This window comes from Conger conger, chromosome 4 (assembly GCF_963514075.1).
Source record: "Conger conger chromosome 4, fConCon1.1, whole genome shotgun sequence".
NCBI classification, from domain to species: domain Eukaryota; kingdom Metazoa; phylum Chordata; class Actinopteri; order Anguilliformes; family Congridae; genus Conger; species Conger conger.
The window spans coordinates 9,540,170-9,563,486 of record NC_083763.1 but is presented as its reverse complement, the minus strand read 5'-3'; the positions used below and the strand labels follow the sequence as shown (position 1 = coordinate 9,563,486).

At 46.8% G+C, this 23,317-nt stretch overlaps 1 protein-coding gene across 1 annotated transcript in view; it reads left to right on the top strand.

Moving 5' to 3' along the window:
* The first annotated feature begins 11,500 nt into the window (after positions 1–11,500).
* The window catches only part of ncanb (neurocan b), a 131,912-nt gene continuing 120,095 nt past the window's right edge, over positions 11,501–23,317 (top strand). Inside the window, exon 1 of the mRNA XM_061237793.1 lies at positions 11,501–11,877. The gene's annotated coding sequence lies outside the window, so the exon portion shown is untranslated. The remainder of the gene's footprint in view (positions 11,878–23,317) is intronic.

Below are 23,317 nucleotides of genomic sequence, written 5' to 3'. Positions count from 1 at the left end.
TCAAAACACCCTGTCTGGCACCTACAATCATTCCACAGCCAAAGTCACTTAGATCACATTTCTTCCCCATTCTGACATCTGGTCTAAACAACAGCTGAACCTCTTGACCATGCCTGCATGCGCTTTTGCATTTAGTTGCTGCCACATGATTAGCTATTTAAATATTGGCATTACCAAGCTGGTGTACAGGTCTACCTAATACATTGCTCACTCCAGTGAGAGACTGGAAGAATTATCTTTCAGAATGTATACTGTATGTTTTATAACATAAATCAACTACTCTGTTATAGAATTGGTGTGACACTGCTATTGTTGTGAGCCTTACTTGATTACTATCTATGCTATGTTATTTCCTTCTTGCTCTGTCCCGAGACATTCACATAACTCTGAATGAGCTGTGTAATTATGTCACAAGCCACTGTCAATGGAGACAATGAAGTTACACATTCAAAAATGATTATTGAAACTAATGGATATTTTCTGTTTAATGACGAGTGTAGACTAGCTGTTCAGTCTCGATATTATGTGTCAATTTGCCACAAAATGTTTTAGGATTAATTGTGTCATGTGAGAAATTAATGGCATTTGACTGTTTAAATTACCCTCGGCAACCCGTTTGAAATGCGCTGTCTTCTTGAAGAGCTCCGGCTCTGGATTTCCATTAAGGCAGCAGATTGAGTTTGTCGGCTCATGTAGAACAGATCACTCCTCTTGTGTTTGCGAACAGTTGGCTAGCCAAGCACAGCTGACAAAACCACCGACTCCCAAATTCTTCCCCCACAGACATCATTCAGCACACTGCACAGAGGGGAGAGACCCAGGAAAACAGTCCTGGCATGGAGGAGCAAAGCGTGCAGCCATTATGTAGAACGCTCTAGTCCATCATTTGGGCAGCCTGTAGCCTAGTGGTTATAATCTGTGACTGGGACCCACAAGGTTGGTGGTTCAATCCCCAGTGTAACCATGATAAAATCTACACCGCTGTTGGGCCCTTGAGCGAGGCTCTTAACCCCTCGTTGCTCCAGGGGGATTGTCTCCCGTGTAGTCTAATCAACTGTACGTTGCTTTCGACGAAATACGTCAGCTAGATAACATTTAGGTTGTCTCTAAGTGATTAGATTGTCTGTTTTGCATTTTGATCATAGGCATAATTTAACGCTGTGTCCTCGTGAGAACGGTGCTATGGTACGACATGCACCTCGGATACTGCGTGAAAGCCACCATGTTTTATGAATTATTATCTCTCCCGCTTAAAGGGCAAAAAGAACTGGCCGGCCTTAAGCGAAGAGCGTACGTTGAAATGACGCTAAATAATCCAGTCGTGCAAATGCGTCCATCCCTATGTTTTCATGAACATCCAAGAAATTCATGGAAAAGTCATGTTCAAGCTTGCACCAAATGGCATACTGTGGGAATGAAATATTGTCTGTTTTTTATTTTTCCCGGTGAGTGAGACAAAGTGTGTTTTTGCTGCTTCTTTTAAAGCACAACCCGCGATGGGACGCCGACTGCAGATCTTTTTCTGTTTTCTGAGCGGGAACTCAGACTCAGAGAGAACGGACCGTGTTGTGTCTGAACAGGATTTATGTCTGAGCTGTGGTTCTGCTGAACGGGCACACTCATTCCTTTTACAATAGGCCTGGCTACACAGCTCCTGATCACACAAGCAAATTCAGCTCAGCAACACGCCGATCGATGCACTCCCAGTTTGTGTATTGAAAAAGATTTGCCTTGAGGTGACTCCTACATTGTTAATTTGAACGGGGAGTGACCCATTTGACACGGTGCACACAGACCTAGAACTGATGCTTGTCGCCGAGATGTCGATGAGGAATTCAGCCAGTGCTGAGCGTAGGTAAACGATGTAAACCCAGTAAAACCTGGGACTTACTTTCAGTGCCATTTAGTGAAATCCATTTAATGGAAATTCTAGGAGCGGTACTCCCAGCAAATAGCCAAGGACAGTGCATTTTACAGACGCCGAAAGTTTTCTCAGAAGTTAAATTGCCTTCATTATAAGATCAATTACGAGAGTGAAGTCATTCAGAAACGCTGAAGACCAAGCGGTATTAGTGACTAGTTAGAAAGTGCAGTTCCCTGCATGAATAGGTTCTGTGAGTGCCTCCTGACTCATGAACAGGCTCTGTGAATGTCTCCTGCCCTTTCCCTCTCCTCCTGGCGGCGGACGGCAGTAATGGAGGAGCTCTGGTGTTCGGTGTCAGAGCTGATGGGCAGTAGTGCTGTGTCCTTATGCTCGGAACATGACCTAGCCTAAGGACACGCTCTGATCCAGACACTCTCTCAGCCCTGAGCCGGCGGTGGGTATTGAGTTTTCGGCTCACAATTGAAAAGACAGCACGAGGGTAATTATTTTTTAATGTGGAACATGTCGGAGCAGATTCGGTTTTCGCTAAAGGGGGCTCTCGATGACCGAGCCGGGGCGGGTGGTGCCTCTGTCAGGTGAGGGCCGGGTGAGAGGGGGGAGGGGGGAGGGGGGGGTGAGTCAATGAGTATGCCAGGGTTTGTGTTTCCATGTCAGGGTTATTGTTAGTATAAACAGCCACACACTGAGGCTGGCTGAGCGACATTGTTAAAGCTCTGTGTTTCACTGAGCTCTGTTGCAATGCGTTCTCTCTGCAATTAAAAAGTACCACCAGGCTCTAGAACACTGTCTGGAATTACTTATCAGGGTCTGTGGACCAAAAAGTGAGTTAGAAAACTAAGCACAAAGGTCTGAATTAAATTCACACTACATTACCTCATCATGGTCGTCTGTTTCTTTTTGGCAGGGGGGGTGGGCGTGGGGGGAGGGGTTTGCCAAAAGTTTGCCAAGTTTGCCAAAAGTCAGGAGTGAATTATCACCTTTAAATTGCATTATTTGTTTTTTGATTGAAATTGCCACCCTCTGTGTGCGTGTGTGTGTGTGTGTGGGGGGGGGGGACTGCTGTATGCAGTGAGGGAAGTTATTTTAGGGCCAAACGTCTTATCTTTGATCAATAATTTCAACTGCAAGGGCAAATGACAGAAGGTAGAGTGAAAGTACAACGGAAATGGCAGCCAAGAATAACTCCATCAAAGAAAAAAGACAAACACACACAAAGAAACATCAAAGAAAATAGACAAACACTCTCACAAAAAAAAGCACATACACGGTATTCTGCTGATGTGCGCTAGCAGGAAAACCATTTTTCAATTGCTTGTGGAAATGAAATAAATGCTCTTAAAATGCTATTTTCTATTTGGAAGCTAGCATATTGCTTTTATTGGACGATTTTGATGACAACCTTTATTATCATTTTCTGGCTTGCAAGGGACATTTAAAAGCCTGCAGAAAACATTTTCCGACCTTATCGTTTCTCCCCTTTGCTTTGAAATTAATGTGTGTGTATGTGTGTGCGTGCGAGAGTATGTGTGTTGTGCACTTGCCTACCTATCAAACAGGGGACCATATTGCCATTACACACCCATGAAGTGAGGACCTAGTACCCAAGTGGGGACTTCATACTGGCACTGTACTCATCCATTTATGAAATGTATGTGGGTGTGTGTGCGTGTATTTGCGTGCGTATCTGTGTGTATTTGCGTGTGTGTGTATTTGCGTGCGGGTCTGTGTGTGTGTTTGCGTGCGTGTCTGTGTGTGTGTTTGCGTGCGTGCGTGCGTGTATTTGCGTGCGTGCGTGCATGTGTGTGGGTCTGTGTGTGTACTTGCGTGCGTGTCTGTGTGTGTGTCTGCATGCGTGCGTGTATTTGCGTGCGTGCGTGCGTGTGTGTGTTTGTGTGTGTACTTGCGTGCGTGTCTGTGTATTTCCGTAAACCTCAGTCTCACATCCCCTGGAGTTAGGGTAAGGAATGACGGTGTCAGATAAGAGTGTGGGGGCAGCCGGGTCCCCATGGTGACAGGAGAGGTTAAGTGCAGCAGTGCCCTCCCCGACGCCGACCGCGGTGTTTACATGTTCGGCCCGTCATCACTCACGAGAACAGAACTCTGGGTATTTCCAAAAAAGCCCAGCAATGTTTTTCTCATTTTCTGCTCCCTGCTTTCTTTATTGACTCCCGTGTCTTATTGACTCCCGTATGAATGAGCCGCTCGGAATGCCGGGCCTGGAAACCCCTGAGTCGGAATAACAATAACTCCGCTCTGCTTCTAACCCAACTGAGAAAGGGTAATCGCCTTCCATCAATGTCATCAGCTGTGCCGAGAAGGCAAAGTGTAAATGGGAGAAAAAAAAAAAGAAAAGAAGGATTCTTGCTGTCGAGTGCTCCGGCCGCAAACCCCTTCGCCTTTTTAAACGGGCTCTTATTTACCTAAAAACGCACCGTATTGACCGGAAAAAAGCCCTCACTCCGTACCACGCTTCACCTTCATCAATTATGCATGAACTCTGCCCCCCCCCCCCCCCCCCCCTTCCCCGCGCGGCTTAATTTCATTTCTGTTTGGCTTTTATTCCGCTTCTCTGGACTCTCCTCATCCCCCCCCTGGTGACTCTGCAAGGCCAAAAACGCCCACCAGCATCCTTGCTTTGTTTCTTTTCCCCCTTCTCTCTTCCCCTCTCCCGGTCCCCCCCCCCCTCCCCTTCTCTCCCTTCCCCTCTCCTGGTTCTCCCCCCTTCGTAATCCGACGCCCACCCCCGCCCCCATACCCGCGGTAATGCCGGGGCGATCACCAAATTGTTGTGTTGATTGCATGTAAGTGCCCGTGTCAGTTGTTCCAGGGTGAATAAAGAGCAGGAGCTGGCCTGTTGCCAGGTCCCCAGCCGGAGTGGGGGGGGGGGGAGGGGGAGGGGGGGGGGGGGTGGCAGGGGGAGGATCCCCTAAATCCCGGCGGTCTGCTCTCAGCCACGGCTCGAACCCCCCGCTCGTCACTGGATAAACGGATTAGAGGGAAATTTATGGATTCCGATCAATCAGGAGAGACCTCTTAGCAGCGCTGACTTACTCCTGTCTCCATGGACACACGTAGACGCAATCACACATAGACGCTCACACACACGCCTGTATGTGGGCATGCACGAGCACACGCATGCACACACGCACGCATACACCCGTATGCGGTCATGAACGCGCATACGTGTACACACACACATGCACACACACCCATATGCATGCATGCACGAGCACACACATACACACACAAGCACGCATGCACACGTACACATGTATACACACATAAATGCATGCACACACATGCACACATGTATGCACACACACACACGCACACACACACATGCACACACACACAGATATGTACAGATGCACACAGAGAAAATGTGTTCATTGTATTACAGGACGAGGGAGGTGTACAGCACTGACTTTATGAACACACAGCTATGACTGTACAACTTTTTTAGTCTTAATCTAACAACAAAAAAATTAATTAAAACAAAGTGAAAATGGCACTTGAGAACACTGACCTAGTTAGGTGTGATAATTAGAAAACTTGTTCCTGCAGTATACAGCATCTTGCCTAGTTTTTTCCCTTCACGACGAGGTAGAAAATGAGGCTGCCTTCATGTGTACTAAATCAATGAATATCATCTGAAGCGCTTGCTTGGTTCTGTGCTGAAATGGAAAACATTTGTGGGGCTGCTGCTTCTCGAGAATGGATTTGTAATTATTTAACATCGAATGATCGCAGCACTAAGTAGAGTTAATGAAAACATACAGAGAAAATTAGTCTGCAGATGCCACCTCTGGCTAATTTCAATATGTGAACAAACTATAGTGCAATTGAAAGTCTTAGAACATGTTTTGATCTTGACAGGAAGATTGGTTTAATGAGGTATGCATAATACTATTTCCTGCAAGTTTGACAAACAGTATTTTGCGTGTAATGATCAATATGGATTTTGTGTTGCTGTCTGCAAACAGTCACCCGTGGTATAAGTTTGTTAAACACGATAAGTTATGTGAAATGCGGCTCATCTGCAGTTTTTTGCAGAATTACAGACACATTTTCCTCCTCCTTTGGGATATCATATATTCGTGCTTTGAGATCCATCAGCATACCTTTTCAGAGAGTGCCATTCTTATAGTTAAGAAGAGGACAGATATTTTAACTGAAGTGCACAACCAAATTTAAATAGTTGTGTTACATCGCAGTTTTCTCAGTGGAGAACCTTCCTGTCGTCTTGAATCAATGAGTGTTATTTTGCCCCAATTCTTTTCTTGCCCCACTCAGAAGAGTTATCTCACCCTTCCTCAAAGCCTGCTTGGAAAGTGATTGGAAGATCTGGAAGCTATACAGCACAACAAGCCTACAACTTATTTCTTTTTCTTTACTTATAACTACGTATCCATGCTGTACCTGTGTGACCTGTGTGTTTATTTCCACCCTTTACAAGAACGCATACTTACCGGTGCTCTTGAAGTATAACTATACATTTTTTTCATATCTAAAAATGTTTTTTACTGTAAAAAAATGTGTAAAACGGGGTCAACGCTATAATTTCTTCAGAAACCATATTTTTGGAAAGTGCTGCAGTGTTGCCGTAATTTCTCGGCGGTTGTATTTCCTGCCAGGGATATAAAGTCGTCCCCGGTTGAAGCCTGCAGCTTGATTCCTGTTTAATTAAGCTATCATTAATTAACATTACCTGCTGATTACGGATGCAGGGCGCTGCTCCGGTGGCCCCCGGGCTGAAAGCTCTGCAGCAAATGGAAATGCTTATGAGCGCTTATTGTGTTCCAGCGCCCTGACCCACACGCTTAATGTGGCAGCACTGGCTGGGCCCGTCCCACCGCGTCGGCATGTTAAGTGCGCTGTAAATTAACGCCGCAAAACACGGCGCTCGATAGCGCGACAGCACGTTAGCACGTTAGCGCCGAAGACGGGGGGAGCACGTGTGATCTACGCGCGCAACTCCGCCGTCTGTGGTTCCCTCGCACCCGGCCTGCGCGGCGCTGACTCGCCGTTTGAAGTTGTCGCCTGTGAAGTGATCTGATAATCCCCGGATTGAGGGCGGCGGAGTTTTTTTTCGGGGCGGTTCAAAGGCAGTGGGGAGTGGGTTTGTGTGCCGGGGCTAGCCAAAACAAAGGGGGGTCTTTGGTGCCGTGACGGTGTCTGCAAGCCAGATGGCCTTTAACTTGAAAATGCTTCATGAAAGTCCAAGCTTTTTGTCCGGAATGGACTAGCTGACCCCAACACCCCCTGGCTGTGGTGCTGAACGATGGCAGCCTTGTGTCCCCACTGGGATGAAGAGGAGCCACGAGTGGAGGTAGCCTTTAGCTTCATGGTTAAGATACATCACAGGAACCCGGAAGGTTGGTGGTTCAAGCCCCAGTGTAGGCCCAAGAAGATCCACACAGCTGTTGGGCCCTTGAGCAAGGCCCTCAACCCCACATTGCTCCCTCTGCACTGCACTGCCTGCGGCTGCCCACTGCTGCTAAGCAACCAAGATGGATCAAATGCAGAGGACACATAACCCCACGGGGTTCAGTAAAGTATATTTTCTAGCTAACTTCGCTACTCTCTCAAAGGGTGCATCCAATGATCTGCCACAGAAAGTTGTTACGAAATAGTTGTGGTTTGATGATTGTTCAAATTTTTTCCTCTCTCTGTTGGACGGCATTGAAATTCTGCAGAATGTTGCCTCTCCTTAAAAGATGCATGTCGGTTTTCGGCGACTGAATCCCGTCTGGCTTGTTCCTTAAGCCGCGGAAGTAGCGATGTCAAGCTCGAATCCTGGCGGGCCCAGGTGTCTGCAGGTATCCGAGGTTTCCTTTCAATCAGAAATGGATTTAGGTGCTGAAAACAAGCCTGACATCCCTGTCCTACAGTATTACATATCTCTCTGCTTGTCAGCGGTGTAAAACAGTCGTGCCATGGTGTCTGACGCTCCATTCGTATCAGACAGTAGCCAGGGCTGACTGCTGGCACGAGTCCTCTCTGCGGTCACGTGGCGCCAACACCGTTCATGGGCGGCACAATTTTACGTTTTTAATTGTACTGTATCCACAGAATGCAAATAGCTTTTTCCATGCTACGGTTCTTCTGCTGGTTCACTGCTCACTAGCATGGGGTGGCCTATAGCTGGCTAAGGAGCTTGACTGGACCCTGGAAGGTTGGTGGTTCAAGTCCCAGTGCTGCCACAATCAGGTCAGTCCCGCTGTTAGCCCCACATTGCTTAAGGGGGGATTGGCCCCTGCTTAGTCTAAACAACTGTACGTTGACTAATGGATAAAATCGTCAACTTCTGTTCGCTCTTGTTTTGAGTCACCAAACTCCTACAGGCGGTTCAGACAGCACCATCTCGTCTTCCTACTTGTAAAATATATTTTAAATGTTTTTTGTGTGCGGTAGCTCTCTTACTTAGCGCCGAACGCGTATTCTGCGGCCACGTCACCCCTCGCAGTTAACGCATTCACCCGAGTGTTTTTGCTGAGGTTTTCTGAAGCGCTTCCTTGACCCAGTTGCTGGCGTAGAGCGATCTCCTCTCGGCCGCGGCGGGTTGGGAGAGGGCGGCGTGGCCTGCTCAGGCACCGCGGCGTCCCGTACGCCGGCATCCATCACGCCCGGGCCAGGGCGGTCGTGGAAAAGGGCCGGGGAAACTTCCCGTTGCGGGGCAAATGAAGACAGATGCCTGCGCGTTTTCTGCTGACCTGTGTTCAAACGCAGGTTCGCTCACGGCTGGGCCCGTTTCCGCAACGGGAACCGGGCTAAACGCGCACCGCTAGGAGGCGATTCCATACCTGCACCGCGGAAGCGACTGAAGGCACCTGACTACTCAGAAACCGCTGAGAGGCCAAGTGTCCGATTACTTATGACCCCCCACAAGAGAGAAAGGGATGTAATTCCTACACGGATCGCCCAATATAACCTTTAATACCCTGAAATTAAAGGTGACAGTCTGCGCTCTGACCTCGTCTTTATTGTTTCATGGCAAATCCAATGTGCTGGAGTGCAGAGCCAGAAGAACACAAACCGTACTGTGGAAGTTGTTGTGGGAAATATCCTTTATTCCTACTTTAGCAGAGGGTGTCAAGAAAACTGTTCCTCTTCATACCATTTTGCTTAGCCTAATACGTGACAGATTATTTTAATATGTTAAGCGTTACTAGTTTCGCAATTGACCAAGAGCCAACAAGACGCCGGGGCTTAATGTCACATCTTATCTTTCTGCCTTGTAAGGTATATCTTTCCTGTACCCATGCTATTCCCCCATTTCAATATCTTTCTTTCTCAGTCAGCGATACTCGCCCAATCGTACTTCAGAGCTGGAAACTCAAGCTTCCCGTTATCAAATGTTTGGACACACGCTGCATTCTGAAAGGGGAAGACTCACAGACGTCTACCCCTCCCCAGCAGAAACCTGTCTTAGTGCAGCAGTTTTGCACAATGCCTCAATGTATCAATAACACAGTTTTATACATACTTAAAATTCTGTACATTCCCGTGTAAAGAAAGCTAGGTGTGGGGGTAAGGTAAAAAGATGAGGTTAGTCTCATCATGATAAGAACACTGTCACTTTGTAAATCACTGAGGTCCAACCAAATTCAAAGCCCAAGATATAATCACTCATACTACTGGATTGTAGTTGTCTGGCAGATTTATCACCAGTGACCGCTATGTGTAATACATAGGTTACGTAATGCACGACTGACAACAGAGGCTGAGGGGGTGAACACCTACACTGCTGGAGAAACAGGATTAAAAAAGGGGTTTGTTTGGGGAAGATCTCAGTCCATCGTAGCTGTCCAGTCTGTCTGTCTTGTCGGTCAGTCTGTCTGACCGTCTTGGGAATGAATGAGAAGCTGTTCGTATGTAATTGTTCTGCACAGACCAGCTCGGGTTCTTGTATGCTACTCTCAAGTCATCCACAATAAACCCAATTGCGTCAGACTCTGTTCCAGTTGTGTCTATTTTAAAAAGAAGTCTTCAGCAAGTGTGTAGAGAAGCCCCCAGGACATCAGGCCCTGTCTGGGGTAGTTATTCTACCACAGTACCACTGTCCAAACACTTGCACTGTACTGTAGGCTATATGCTTTTTAATACTGCCCATTCGTATTGGCATTAGAGAGGTCATTCTAAATATGCTCAGTTGCGTATAATGGGATGTTCTGTCCCGCGAATTATTTTTGTACCTTATTGTTGTATGTTGTAAATAAAACAAAACTTCGGCCCATCTCACCCGCAATGCACTGGCTCCGTACTACACCAGAGGTCCGCTAGATTGTATTGCGGTGCAGGAAAGTGTAAATAAAAAGGCAATACATTCGGTGCAGCGCAAGAGCAGGGCTGTTCCATTACTGCCATGGCTCAAAGTATAATTATTTTTCTTCTTCTGTAGTACCCCAAGGTGACGTTAACGGTGCACCCGAAAGGCAATAAGAGGCCTAGCACCGTGGACGACGTGTTTTTCTTTCACTATTGCTCGGAGCCGAATACAATTATGGTGCTCTGTTTGAGAGTCTTTTCTGAATTATCGGTAGCCTAGTCGCCATTTCATTTCAACCTGTTTAAAGCGTGGCACAATTTTAATCACAGGAATTCGCCGATGAGGTCAGAAACGAGCAATTAGATATTTTAAAGCGACGTTTAAATTGATCCAAATAAGAAAACATGAAAAGATGCGGTGGAATGCTAATTAGTAGGCCACAATAATCCCCGTCAACACACGAACTCGACGTCTCGAGGGGGATAATTATTCTTGGTGCAGCAAAGTGATATGGGCCGCGAGGCTCTTTGGAACTGTCTTTTATGAAGGATCAATTCTAATGATTTTTTAACCGCAACTGGACCAGACGCAGTCGGGTTGGAAGTCACGTCATTAATCTGGCTCAGAACCAATGAAATTAATTCCTATGTCTTTGTTTAAATAGACGAAGTAGGCCGACTGTAAATATTTTCAACTTGATTATAATTGGTTTAATATTTTCTGATTTGTCAACAAATCTATCGGTGGTGCGTTTCATTTTTATTCTCATTTTTAATATTCTCTAGGGAGTACGTATTTTGTATCACTCGGCATGTAACCTATGTACCCTCAGATAACGAATTATTTTTAGTGGTAGGCCTATTGAACGGACACTGCATCGATTATTTCCACTGTAAGTGTTATTCAAGTCAATGCACCATGTCGAGCCAAAGACAAGCCTATAGAACTATGCAGCTGTGTGCTGTATCGTGAAAAAGGAGCAGTTAAACTTGATATGGATTTCTTTCTACGATATACTCACCAACACAAGCTTCGGTAGTTCACGCATCAAAAAACTTTTTTTGTGCAGACAGAGCATAAAGTCAGGTTGTACTGAATTATGCATAGAGCTGCCTGATCGCAATGTTAAACCCCATTTAAATACCCAAATTAATCGAATCGATTGCAACGCTGGATTAGCGTGGAGAGAGAGAAAGACTCGCTTTTTTGTGATCACGGCTCCCCCTCCTTATTTGCATCTAGCCTACCCTATCCCCATTTTCCATTCCTCTTTGGTCTCCTCTGATTCGAATAGAGGATTCTGCAGAGCGCGAGAGCAGCCTGCTTGTCGGCGCTCTTTTGTTCACTAGCGCTTTGCTGCAAGGGACGTGAACGTCGCTGTTCTCGCTTCTTCGCTCTCTGCCCGTTGCATGAGAAGAACCCTAGATTCGTACCTCTCTCCTGCCAAGGGAGATTTCACATTTTTGAATGCATTTGATGCTCTAATACATGTCACGTCTTTTTTTTTTTTTTTTACTCTGAAACTGATTCGTTTTTTTTTATTGCGTAAGAAACTGCTGTCTCACAATCAACTCATCCCTAAATGGTTCAGATTCTGATTATCTGCGAGCAGTAACGGTACACCTGCGCTAAACAAGAACAACCGTTTACTAGGCAAGACTGGTCAAAATTCCTCAAGACTTTCGCTGACGTCGACGAGGCTTAAGCTACCTCAGCCCCAAAGGTAAGAAAAAATTGGGAATAATATGTTTAACACGTTATGGTTTGGATTTAAAGGCATCGTATTTTAAAGTATGGGTTTAATCGCTATTAAGCCAAAGGAGCGTACTACATATATTAACAAAAATAGAGATATGCTTCAAAGATTTAGAATCGAGTATCCTTTTTATTCTCTGTGTTGTTTGATTTCCGATTGTGATCATTTGATAATGTTCTTGTAGTCTATGCACCATTGTTTTGTGCCGGTATTTCATCAGATGTGCTCACTGCAAGGATGCTTATTGATGCTGGACCACAGGAGTTCGTGTGCGTTTGACTTAAATAAAAACTCACAATTAATACAAACAAAAAGTAATGTTTAAGATCTTTGCTGGCACACTACCTGCCATTTATTTAGCCTAAGAACATTTGTCTTCAAGTAGCAGGGTAGTTAAGCACTTCTGTTTCTGACCTTTCTTGAGCATACGTAGCTTAGCTCGTCCACGGTAGTCTGTTCCAGCTAAGAGGCGCATAAGACCGTGGGCGAGGAATATCTGCTGGCCGCTTTTAATTATTCAGTCGTGAGTTCTTAATGTTACATTGGCACGATAACTTGCCGAAGAAACGTGCATTAAACATAGTCCGCCCACGGAATTATTGTTTGGTGTTGTCTGAAGTGGCGTGCTGAGTTGGACTGAACTCGTTCCGTCTTTGCAGGAATGTGATTTTATTTTATTTTTTTGCATTTCAGTATACAAGGAGAAACGCTGTTGTCTCCTATCTTTCCGAAGCCATGAGTGTAATTTCACCCTGGCGAGCCAGTCAGTATAGATACATCTTGCCATTTGGCTGAAGCCCTCCTCACGGAGACTAAAGGTATAATATCAGAACTCTTATTTAGCTTGTAGGTGCAACGGAAATCGTTCATCAGGGCAGCATGGGGGACATGCCAAGCCCACTGTTATTGGACTTCCACCGGTTTCATCCTGACTCGTTGACAGCAATCAGTCAGCCATCGAGGAGTCAGGCTTTAATCTGAGGTGACGCACTGTCAGACATATCTATCAGAGACCTGGAGAATCCATCATCCTCTGGAAGCTGGTTTTAAAAAAGCTTGTCAAAAGGCTTGTGGCTGTTGTTCTTCAACAGGATTTGTTATTTGTCAAAAAAAAAGAAGAAGACAAATTCGGTCTCCTCAGCCATATAGCGTCAGGATCAGAAAGTTGCAGTCGTGGGTGGACGTGGAGCTGTAAGATGGGCCCTAGGGAAATTTATCAGAGATTTCAAGTTGTGTTTGTAAAATGCCGGGGCGAAGTGTGTGTGTGTGTGTGGAGGCAATGTGTGTGTGTGGTGGCAATGTGTGTGTGTGTGTGTGGAGGCAATGTGTGTGCGTGTGTGGAGGCAATGTGTGTGTGTGGTGGCAATGTGTGTGTGTGTGTGTGTGGAGGCAATGTGTGTGTGTGTGTGTGGAGGCAATGTGTGTGTGTGTGTGTGTGTGTGTGTGTGTGTGGTGGCAATGTGTGTGCGTGTGTGTGGAGGCAATGTGTGTGCGTGTGTGGAGGCAATGTGTATGTGTGGTGGCAATGTGTGTGTGTGTGTGTGTGTGGGTGTTTTGGAGGGAGCAGCAACATCTTAGTCCATGTGGATGTTTGTGATTATATCTGTTTTCTGAAACAGAAGGTCTGAAGTTTTGCATATTGTGTGTGTGTGTGTGCGGTGTGTGTGTGTGCGCGTGCATGTGTGTGCGTGCGTGTGTGTGTGTGCATACGCTGTGACAGACACTGATGAATTTGGGGCTGGGGGTTGGCTTCCCCATGGGCCGCAGAGTGACAGGAGGGAGATCAGAACACCTGAGAGGCTGCATTATTCATCACATATCTGAACCTGTTTTTCTGCTGCTTAAACAGCGATGTGAGCAGCACCTGCCAAATCATTGGCTGCTCCGTCAGTGACCTGCATGTGACATCAGAGATCGCTGGCACCCGCGGAGCTCTCATAAACAAAAGCTGATAAATGCTAATCCCGTTAACGCATTCGCCAGGAGCTCGTTTCCACTTCCATTTCATTCCATTGTGTCCAAGTCCACAGACCACAGACTGTCCTACTGAATCCTGGCACTGTGAATGATACTGCCAGTGTGTTTGTGTCTCTCTGAATGGCAAGTATTGGCACATGGCACTGATTTCATTTAACCCTCTAAAGTGTGACATCACAAATGTGTGATTAGAATGTTCTTAACTGAACATTCAAATGTTCTGAGCCGAACATTCTAATATTGATGTCACAATCGCTGCTGATAATTGAAAGTTCTGGAACACGGACTTAGAATTTTGACGCGAAGTACATTCCAAAAAAGGCTACTCCTCAAAGGGTTGAGCATTGTGTCTATTGCACGAGCAACTGAGACAGAGGGATTTGGCTTCTGGACCATGAATGAAAAACTGCTTTCCCAAAAAAAAAGCCAGCCAGCACGTCTCCAGTTGTGAAAACTGTCTCTTTAAAATCTGTGCGGAAGTTTGCGCACAGGGGTCCCGGTCTCGGCGCACCGGTGGATTCTTAGCCCCGAAAGCAGCTGCATAAGAGGGATGTTCTCTCGCTGCAGAGCTGCCATAGGAGGAGCAGGGGAGGCGTGCTAATCCACGGCCTGGCCAGGCCCGGCCCATCGACGCGCGGCTGACTGATCGCAGCGCTGACCAGCTGTAATGCCCGCACAGACGCGGCTGCCTGGACAAAGCCGCCATAGTCCGCCCGGCCCTGGAGAGGGATTACCAGACCGCGCTCAGCTCCTGAATATTAATCGCCTGACATATCAGGAATACATTATTCAAAACAGGCTCTATCAATCTCCCCATTAAAATGCATAAATAAATAATGACATCTGGTGTCCATTTTACGAGGTGCTTTGTACCAAGGGGGCACGCAGCGTTAACTTCAGCTTTGCTGTGAAAATTTCCGTTTTTTTCGCTGCTCGGAATAATTTTGTTCTGCTGTTTTCTTTATTTATACATTTAATATTTTAATACTTTCTGCTGTCTGGGAGCTTTATGTGCATTGGCTTAAATGGACAATTAAAATGGTTATACTATTGTAAAGTCAGACCCAGATTAGCTAAAGATACGTAACGACTCCACTGTTTCCCATAAATATGCCTATAAAGTCCATTATAGTTCTCTGTCATTAAAGAGGCCTGCTCTTCCTCTGTGGTTTCAGCACTGGACAGCTCCACTGTGAGCCGAAACTCTACTGTACTACCCTGACTTTGCTTGAAAGACAGTAAAGGTCATTTTGCGGAAGCCTTGCCCTGTCTAATCTGACTTTTTATCATGTCAAATATGACTGTCTAGAACAATGATTTAAAACTGTATGAAAAGCTGAGCCCGGTGAATGGGTCTCGCTGGCTTACAGGGTATATTGGAAAATCACATAGCGTTCTACCAACCTCTTTCTGCGGGATTGTATTATTTCCGCAGCACCGAATCCAGGTGCTGTCAGCGCAGGAATGTGCGACACCGTGTATTGGCTGCTTAAATCAGTTCACTACTCCTCACAATATATTTTGATTAGTGAAGAAGCCCCTGATTGTGAGCAGGAAACGACAGCGCATGTCTGAGGTGCCAGTCCCATCTGCGACAGACAGCCACTGATTGGCACAGGCTTTTGACACCGGGAGAATGCGTGCGAGCTAAAGATAGATTCTGATCTTTACTTCCCCACCGGGGAGCTCTCTGCAGGTGTGGAGCTTTTTGGGAGTGGGCGGACGAGGTTGTCAGAATGTGGGCGGGCGGACCGCTGTGGAGTGGAGTGGTGCATGCTGGTCTGGCGCTGGAGGGAGTGGAGCTGACTGTGGGCTTGCGGGAGGAAACGCACTCTAAGGACTGTAGTTCTACAGCTGCTCTCAAAGATTATTTCAGCTTCTTCTGCCTGAACACAAAGCCTTGACTGAACATTCCAGCTGAACATTCCAATGCTGATGTCACAATCACTACGGGTAATTGAAAGGAGCGGGGTTCTAGAACACTCCTCTAAAACAATGGTTACAATAGGAACCCTGTGATTCAATAGAAGAATAGAAGAACTCTTATCTAGTAAAAGGGTTCTTTATTGGGCAAAGTGGTTCTTTGTAGCTGAGTTTTCACACTTCACACCTATGACATAGGGTTCCATAAAGATCCATAAAGGGTCCCCCTTTGGAATCAAGTGTTCCCTTCAAATGGTTAAACTCCAGCTCTGCTTATTTAGAACCGCTGCAGTGGTATCCGGTGGGACCATAAGCTTAGGGAGGGGAAACATCCACAGTGATTCATGTAGGGAAGCCGAGCGGAGTCTTTATTGCTGTAAGGTAATTAATTTCCTTCAAATCCCAGGGACCCCCTGCTTATGGTGCTTTTCAGCCTTTATTTTGCATCTCACTGAAAGCAATCTCACGGTGCTACGTGCTATCTGCTTGTGTTGAGAGATATTAGCCGCTAATGACGATCAACTTTTCCCCTCATTTATTCCAATACGACACTCATTAGCATGCTAATAGGTGTTATTGAACCCAACGTTCTTGGCAGTGGTGGGTAAAGCTTAATTTTTTATGTCAGGACTACAAAGGCGAAATTATTTTGTTGTGTTTCCCAAAGACCTCTTTTGCGCCGGCTCATTCTGGAGGAAATTAATTCAGCAGGAACATGTCTTGGGCTGAGCCCTCTCCCTGACTTGTGTTCACTGCCCTGGGTTCAGGAGGAGGTCAGTGCTCGTCTGTCTGGAGCTGAAATAGCCGGAGTTCTCCTGGAAGGAGCTGTGGATCTCATCATTGCTGTAGATTATAGAGCTGGGACTAATGCTCCGCATATTACTGTGTCTTTGATTCAGCGTGATAGGCACTAGCCGAGGGCCTATGTACACACACACGCACACACATACCTACACACATCCACACACACGCATACACACACACACACGCACACACACATACCTACACACATGCACACACATGCATACCCATACAGACACACACGTGTACACATACGCACATACACACACACATACCTACACACATCCACACACACGTATACACACACACACACGCGCACACATACACACATACACAAACACAAACACATTACGCAAACACACAAACACGCAAACACACATGCATGCACATAATCAACAAGGCTGTGCGGTTCACCAATCCATATACAATGGCCTGTATCTGTACACACGCACACAAGCTCACATACACACAAAGCACACACACGCACACACCCCTTGCCCTTACTCATTGTCTGCACGCTCAGTGCCGTTCCTACCTGATCTTGACAGGAGTCTCCAGTGTTGAGACCGCCCCCGAACTCTGTAAGAGAGGTGGGAGGGGGGCGGATGGTAGGAGGGCGTGGGCCTGTCAGCTGAGGGGCAGAGGTGTGACGGAACATCACTGGCTTCCCCGCCGGCCACCTTCCTGCGGTCCGCCCAGCAACCACCACGCAATCTCCTCTCACATCTTCTGCGGAGACGTCGAGCAGCAAGAGAGAAAACAGCGAGGGGAAGGTCCGGCAGGTCGATTCAGTGTCAAAGCCCCTCTGTTTGCCGCGTTTATCGCGGGTCAGGGGCCCGGGCGGGAGGACTCCCCGGCCTTCCCGCGCATCGTGATGAGGTTTCCGCTGTCCCGCTCCGGTGCCCATGCATAGAGGAGAGGATTATTCCCCCCGGCGTGTCCCGCCACCTCCCGCCTGACCCGCCGCGCCACGCGGGGGAACGGAAACCAAAAACCTCGACGTCCTGTCACACTACGTGACAACATCCTGAACGTTGAACTTCCTGTGTCGGTGAAAGTGCTGTTATGACAGACAGTCTGATCTGTTAATTCACCATATGTTGTCAGAGTCTGGGTGTTGGTGTATTATTTGCCAACCACTATAATATTAGGAACGCTCTCAGCTTGAAAGCTAGTGTGCTTGAAGAAGGGGGGATTTTGAAAACAGTACAAAAGCTGATTTTTCGTAAAAAATTCTGTTTTCTGTGGTTTCTCCTGTGTTTGAGAAACAGTGGTTTTTCCTGTGTTTGAGAAACAGTGTGTTGCGGTTTTGCCTGTGTTTGAGAAACAGTGTGTTGCGGTTTTGCCTGTGTTTGAGAAACAGTGTGTTGCGGTTTTGCCTGTGTTCGAGAAACAGTGTGTTGTGGTTTTGCCTGTGTTTGAGAAACAGTGTGTTGTGGTTTTGCCTGTGTTTGAGAAACAGTGTGTTGTTGTTTTGCCTGCGTTTGAGAAGCAGTGTGTTGTGGTGGTGCTATGGTTTCTCCTGTGCTTGAGAAACACCGTGCCGTAATGATACTGCGGTTCCAGGCCCGAATAAGAAAAGCGTATTCCCTTTGTGAAGAAAAAAAACACCCCTGCTCTCCCTGCAGCTGTCAGGTCACGGTAATACAATGACAAATAGCGATGCGAAAAAATGTAATTTCACTTTATGTTTCTCAATAGTCAATAAAGTACGACCGGGGACATTTAAAAAAAAGTTATCCGAGTGCCAGTTATTCCATTTCCCCTTCATTCTATTCTTTAAGCAGAGAAACCGCATCGAGTCAGGCGCTGCGGAATACACTTAGGCGCTCTCTGGGGTATTAGAATATGTCCTCGACTGTCTCCCCTGGTGGTTCAGTCCGCGAAGATGTTTGTCGGGAGCGGAGGCCGGGTCCAATCGTCGGGGATGGAGCTCTCAGCGATGTCATTAGCCGCCCGTGACCAGCAGTCTGTGAAGGCGAGGCGAGGCTGGCCTTGTTCTGCCGAATGCACTGTGAGGATGATTTCAGCTGGCCGGGGCTCCCTGCGTTATTCCTTCTCTTTACTCCAGTGCAGGAGTCAGACTCCCAGCTCCCTCCTCAGGGAGAGATGAATCTATCCCCCCGTGTGGCGCTAGGCTAGCTCCCCTGTAGCACTGCGCTGTGGCCAATGGTGTGTGATACGGTAACTGGCTGGGATGTGTGTGTGCACTTGAGCCGTATGTGCACTGCACTGGGTGTGGATGGGTGTGTGTGTTTGTGGAGGGTGTGTGTGTGTGTGTGTGTGTGTGTGAGTGTGTGTTTAGTGGGTGTGGGTGTGTGTTTGTGGAGGGTGTGTGTGTGGTGGGTGAGCGTTTGTGCGTGAGTGTGTGTGGGTATGGATTTGGGGTGTGTGTGTTTGTGGAGGGTGTGTGTGTGTGTGTGTGTGTGGTGGGTGAGCGTGTGTATATGGGTGTATGTGGGTGGGTGTATGTGTAGTGGGTGTGCATGATTGTGTGTGTGTGTTTGTGGAGGGTGTGTGTGTGTGTGTGTGTGTGTGTGTGTGGAGGGTGTGGTTGGGTGGCACACTGACTCAAGTGACACTGAAATATACCCATAATACAAAAATACCTTCTATAATACACACACACACACACACACACTCACACACACTCACACACTCACTCACACACGCTCAGATACACAAATAATCTGTCTATTCACTGCATAATGTTCATGCGATATCAGACACAAACAAAAATAAAATAAAAACCCAGAGAATTGCTCATTCTTGACGAGTCTGTGGCATTTCCTCAGCTTTTTAACAATTACAGCTTATTAGCCGCTCCCCGCACAAAATATCCAACAGCAAATTTTCCTCAGTAATTTAAAATGCATTTCAATTTTGTTTTCCGCATTAAGGCTCCGCGGTGGCAGGGCTGTAACCGATTCCCTTCGGTAATTAAATGTCATCTACGAACATAAAGGAGGGAGGGGAGGGGAGGGGAGCGGAGGAACGCGGCACAGAACGGCGCCCACGGTTCGGGGGGAATGTGCGGGACGGGCATTAATTAGCGCTATCTTTTGAGGGGAATCCTGATCCCCGCGTTCGCTCGGTCGCGACCCCTGACCCCCCCCCGGCGGGCACCCGAGTAACGTCCCCCCGTGGCTGACTGACAGTATCCCAGCATGCCTTTCAGCAGCCGCCCCCGGCGGTCTGCCTGCCCCCTCTTCCCCTCAGCTACCCCGGCTCTCTTTGTGTCGCTTTGTTTAATTAACAACCGTGCGGCTTGTACCGGGCACGGAGAACCGCTTTTTTTATTGTTTTGTTTTTGTTTTTGTTTTGTTCTGGGTTTTTTTTTTCCGTTGTGATACAGACGAGGCTGTGATTGAAGTCCTGAAGACGCTGTAGGCTTATTTATTTTAAACTTTCGGCAGTTTCAAAGGCTGGCGTGCTATTAGTCATGACTAAAATTGGCAGATATGGCACAGAGCTGGAGTCTCTGCCGTCATTTCGCTGGCTTAAACAGCCAGTCTTTAAATCATTTTAAATCATTAGGAATGTGTCATCCAAACATTCCGCAAAAGTTTGGCTGTTCAACTGTCTCTTTTTCACCTTGCCACCCCAACCTACCGTGGGCATCTGCGGGTACAGTACAGCAATTATAAACCTATCTTTCCTAATATTGGCATGAAAATAGCAAAGCTTGTGCTCTCGTTTCAGCTACACCAGGGTCAGCCTGATCCTCTGGGTGTTCAGTGATCTTGAGCATCTTGAAGAGAGTCACATCAATGGCGTGGAAAAATTACAAGTGTTAAATCAAATCAACTCCGATAGGGGCAACGTGTACTCTATTAGAGCCAAAAGTACACTATCAGAGTTTATTTTGCGCTCACCGTTCGGCAGTGAGAGTGACCCCCTGTTAGCTCCGGTGGAAATGTAGCGGCAATTAGGGCTCTGGTGTGGCTCAGAGGAACGGGCTCCTGGTTTCAATCCTGACTCCCAACCTGCAGCCTTTCCTGCCTGCGGCTCCCAGTCGTTAATTGGCTTTTTCATGTGACTTTCATTGTTTTGACACAGAGAAATCAGATTAATCCTCCGCTTCCTGCTCTCCGCGTGATGTTTTGAAGCGACAGAGAGGGAAATAATGAACAGGAATCAGACAGTCTGGTTTCCTTTTCCCCTTTGATTCTTTCCCTCCCTTTCTTTGAGAAGGGGGCGGAGGGGGGTGGGGGGGAGGGGGGGTCTGGCAATGCCAGTGAGGTTTTCTGGCCCTGGTGGAGTGGTGTACTGGGGGTGACGGCGGTGGTTTGGGAGGGGGGGGGGGAGTCCTTCCCCTGGTTCCCCCTGCGGCTGTGATCTGTGTAATGAATGAGGGCACACACACACACACACACACACACAGGGCTGGAACTTATCAGAACGGTGCAGAGGTGATCTCGAGCGCTGCTCCATTAATCTACATCACCGACGCCCGCGATTCGGCTCCTTCCGTTCCCGCCGTAAGATGAATGTGGTCGTGGTCACAGAGGAACAGGGCAGGAAAACGCTGAGCGCACACTTCAGGGGTCCCCCCCAGCACAGCCCTGACAGGGGGGCCGTCCTGGAGCAATAGCCTCTATCAGGAAAATGTGATCCCACATCTATCTACCACTGACTGTACTGTTCATTATTATTACTACCAATATTATTATTATTATATATTATCAGTAGTAGTTTAGTAATAGTAATACTTGCAGTGGTATTATTATTTTTGTTATTATTATTATTATTTTTTTATTATTATCATCATAATGCCCTGTGATGGATTGGTGACCTGTCCAGGATTTTCCCAGTGCATGCTGGGATAGGTTTCAGCACCCACCGTGACCCTGAAGAATAATAAGTGTGTTGGATAATGGATGGATGGATGGATTATTATTATTATTAAGAATAATACTCTTAATACTCACTCTTACATTAATGTTCCCTCCCCCCTTTCCTCTCTTTCCTCTCTTTCGAATCGTGAGACAAAGGTCAAAATTGCACTTACTGTAGAGCGCCATTTATACACTGATATGCAGTTGCAGATCCAGATGACCGTAGCGATCATAATCATTAGCTACACTGGGACCTCACACTTGTAATGGAGTACAGTTACAGTACATTAGCATTGTCAGTTATTGTTAGCTTAGTCATGACCGAGTGCTCTGTTATTGCACACCACGGGCACTGCTCTGACCTATTGTGCCCTTCTGAAAGCAGCACTGTTAGCCACACTATGATTAGCGCTAAGATGCTAACACAAGGACTATTAGTGTCTTCAGCTGTTTGAGAGACACCAGTAAGATGCCATGGATATTAACCAGGCATATGGAGACTACTATTTGGAGTTTTTTTTTGGAGAGTTGTACAATGTCAAAGCTTGACTGGGGAATAAGCCAGTTAAAAGGATCTGCGATATCTTGAGAAACATTTTGCTTATGAAAATGTCATTTGCGAGCGCAGTCTTGTCTCGGATGAGAAAAGCTTGCACTCTCTCGCGCGCTCGCTAGCGAGCGAGTAGCGAAGTTTTTGTTATAATGTGTGAGGCGACGTGTTGTGCGGCGGTAAACCGTCCATTCAGGGACGTGTCATCTGAACTGACAGGGTTCGATTTGCTCTTCAGAAATATGAAAAGAGCTATGTGTGAATGGAGTGCTGTGCCTGTTAATGGCATCACTTACTGTCATATTCACAAAGTCTGCCCTGTCAGAATCGCTTTTGCCTCGCCACAGACCAGCGTATTCAGTCTTCGAGGGTTTTTACACAAAGCCCGGGAAGGTAGCGCGAGCGTTTTGAGAATAAATAAACCCAGTTCCGAGAAAACGGACAAAGGACGAACGAAAACCGGAGGAACGCTTGAATTTGTATACTTAGCGACGGTTTTGTTAAGTTCCACGTAGCGCTCCGGTGGCATTAGCGACTCTGCACACGCTGACGCACGGCGTAGAGGCAGAACGGGTGAAAAAAACTATAGATCACACAGCATGTTGGCTGCTTCAGGAGGAAATGGAACAGGTGTGGCAGAATTGCACTGAGTGTCTGATGCAAGTGCAACCAGATGGCAGCTAGCACTGAAAAATAGCAGTAAAGTGCCGTAATGCGCCCTCTCTTTCACATCAATTCTGTGCAGGTTTGCTGATCTTTATTGTACGTGGAATGGCTAATATAGCGAGTTCGCTGAAAGGGATAGGGGACATCCAGATGATTTAATGAATATGTGCAGCATTGCTACAAAAATGTACATATATTAGATAATATATTTTTCTGCCATGATTTCCTGTATAAACAGCCTGAGAGTCAAAGCTTGATTTGTCCAATTGTATACACAGTTAATATCCAGGTGACTGTCCCGCTGAAAAAACAGCACAAGCTATGTTCTGAAACAGCTGGTAGCTGGTTGACCAGTTCAGACCAGCTCCATACTCAGCATGGTTTGATCGGCTCAAGCTATGTTTTGAAACAGCTGGTAGCGGGTAAATTCAAGCTGGTCATAGCTGGATTTTACAGCAGGGTGGATTGAGTCGTAAAGGTTGAAGACGGCGTATGTCCCACAGCTAGTTATTTTCTGTGCTCCTGTACCTTTGAGCTTGCTAGCAAGGACATGGCAACCTAACACATGTACCTGTTGGAAAGTAATCACAGTTGTATCGTGAGATAGCAACACAGATTTCCCTGGTTTTGAAGATTCACGCTGTGTGGCAGC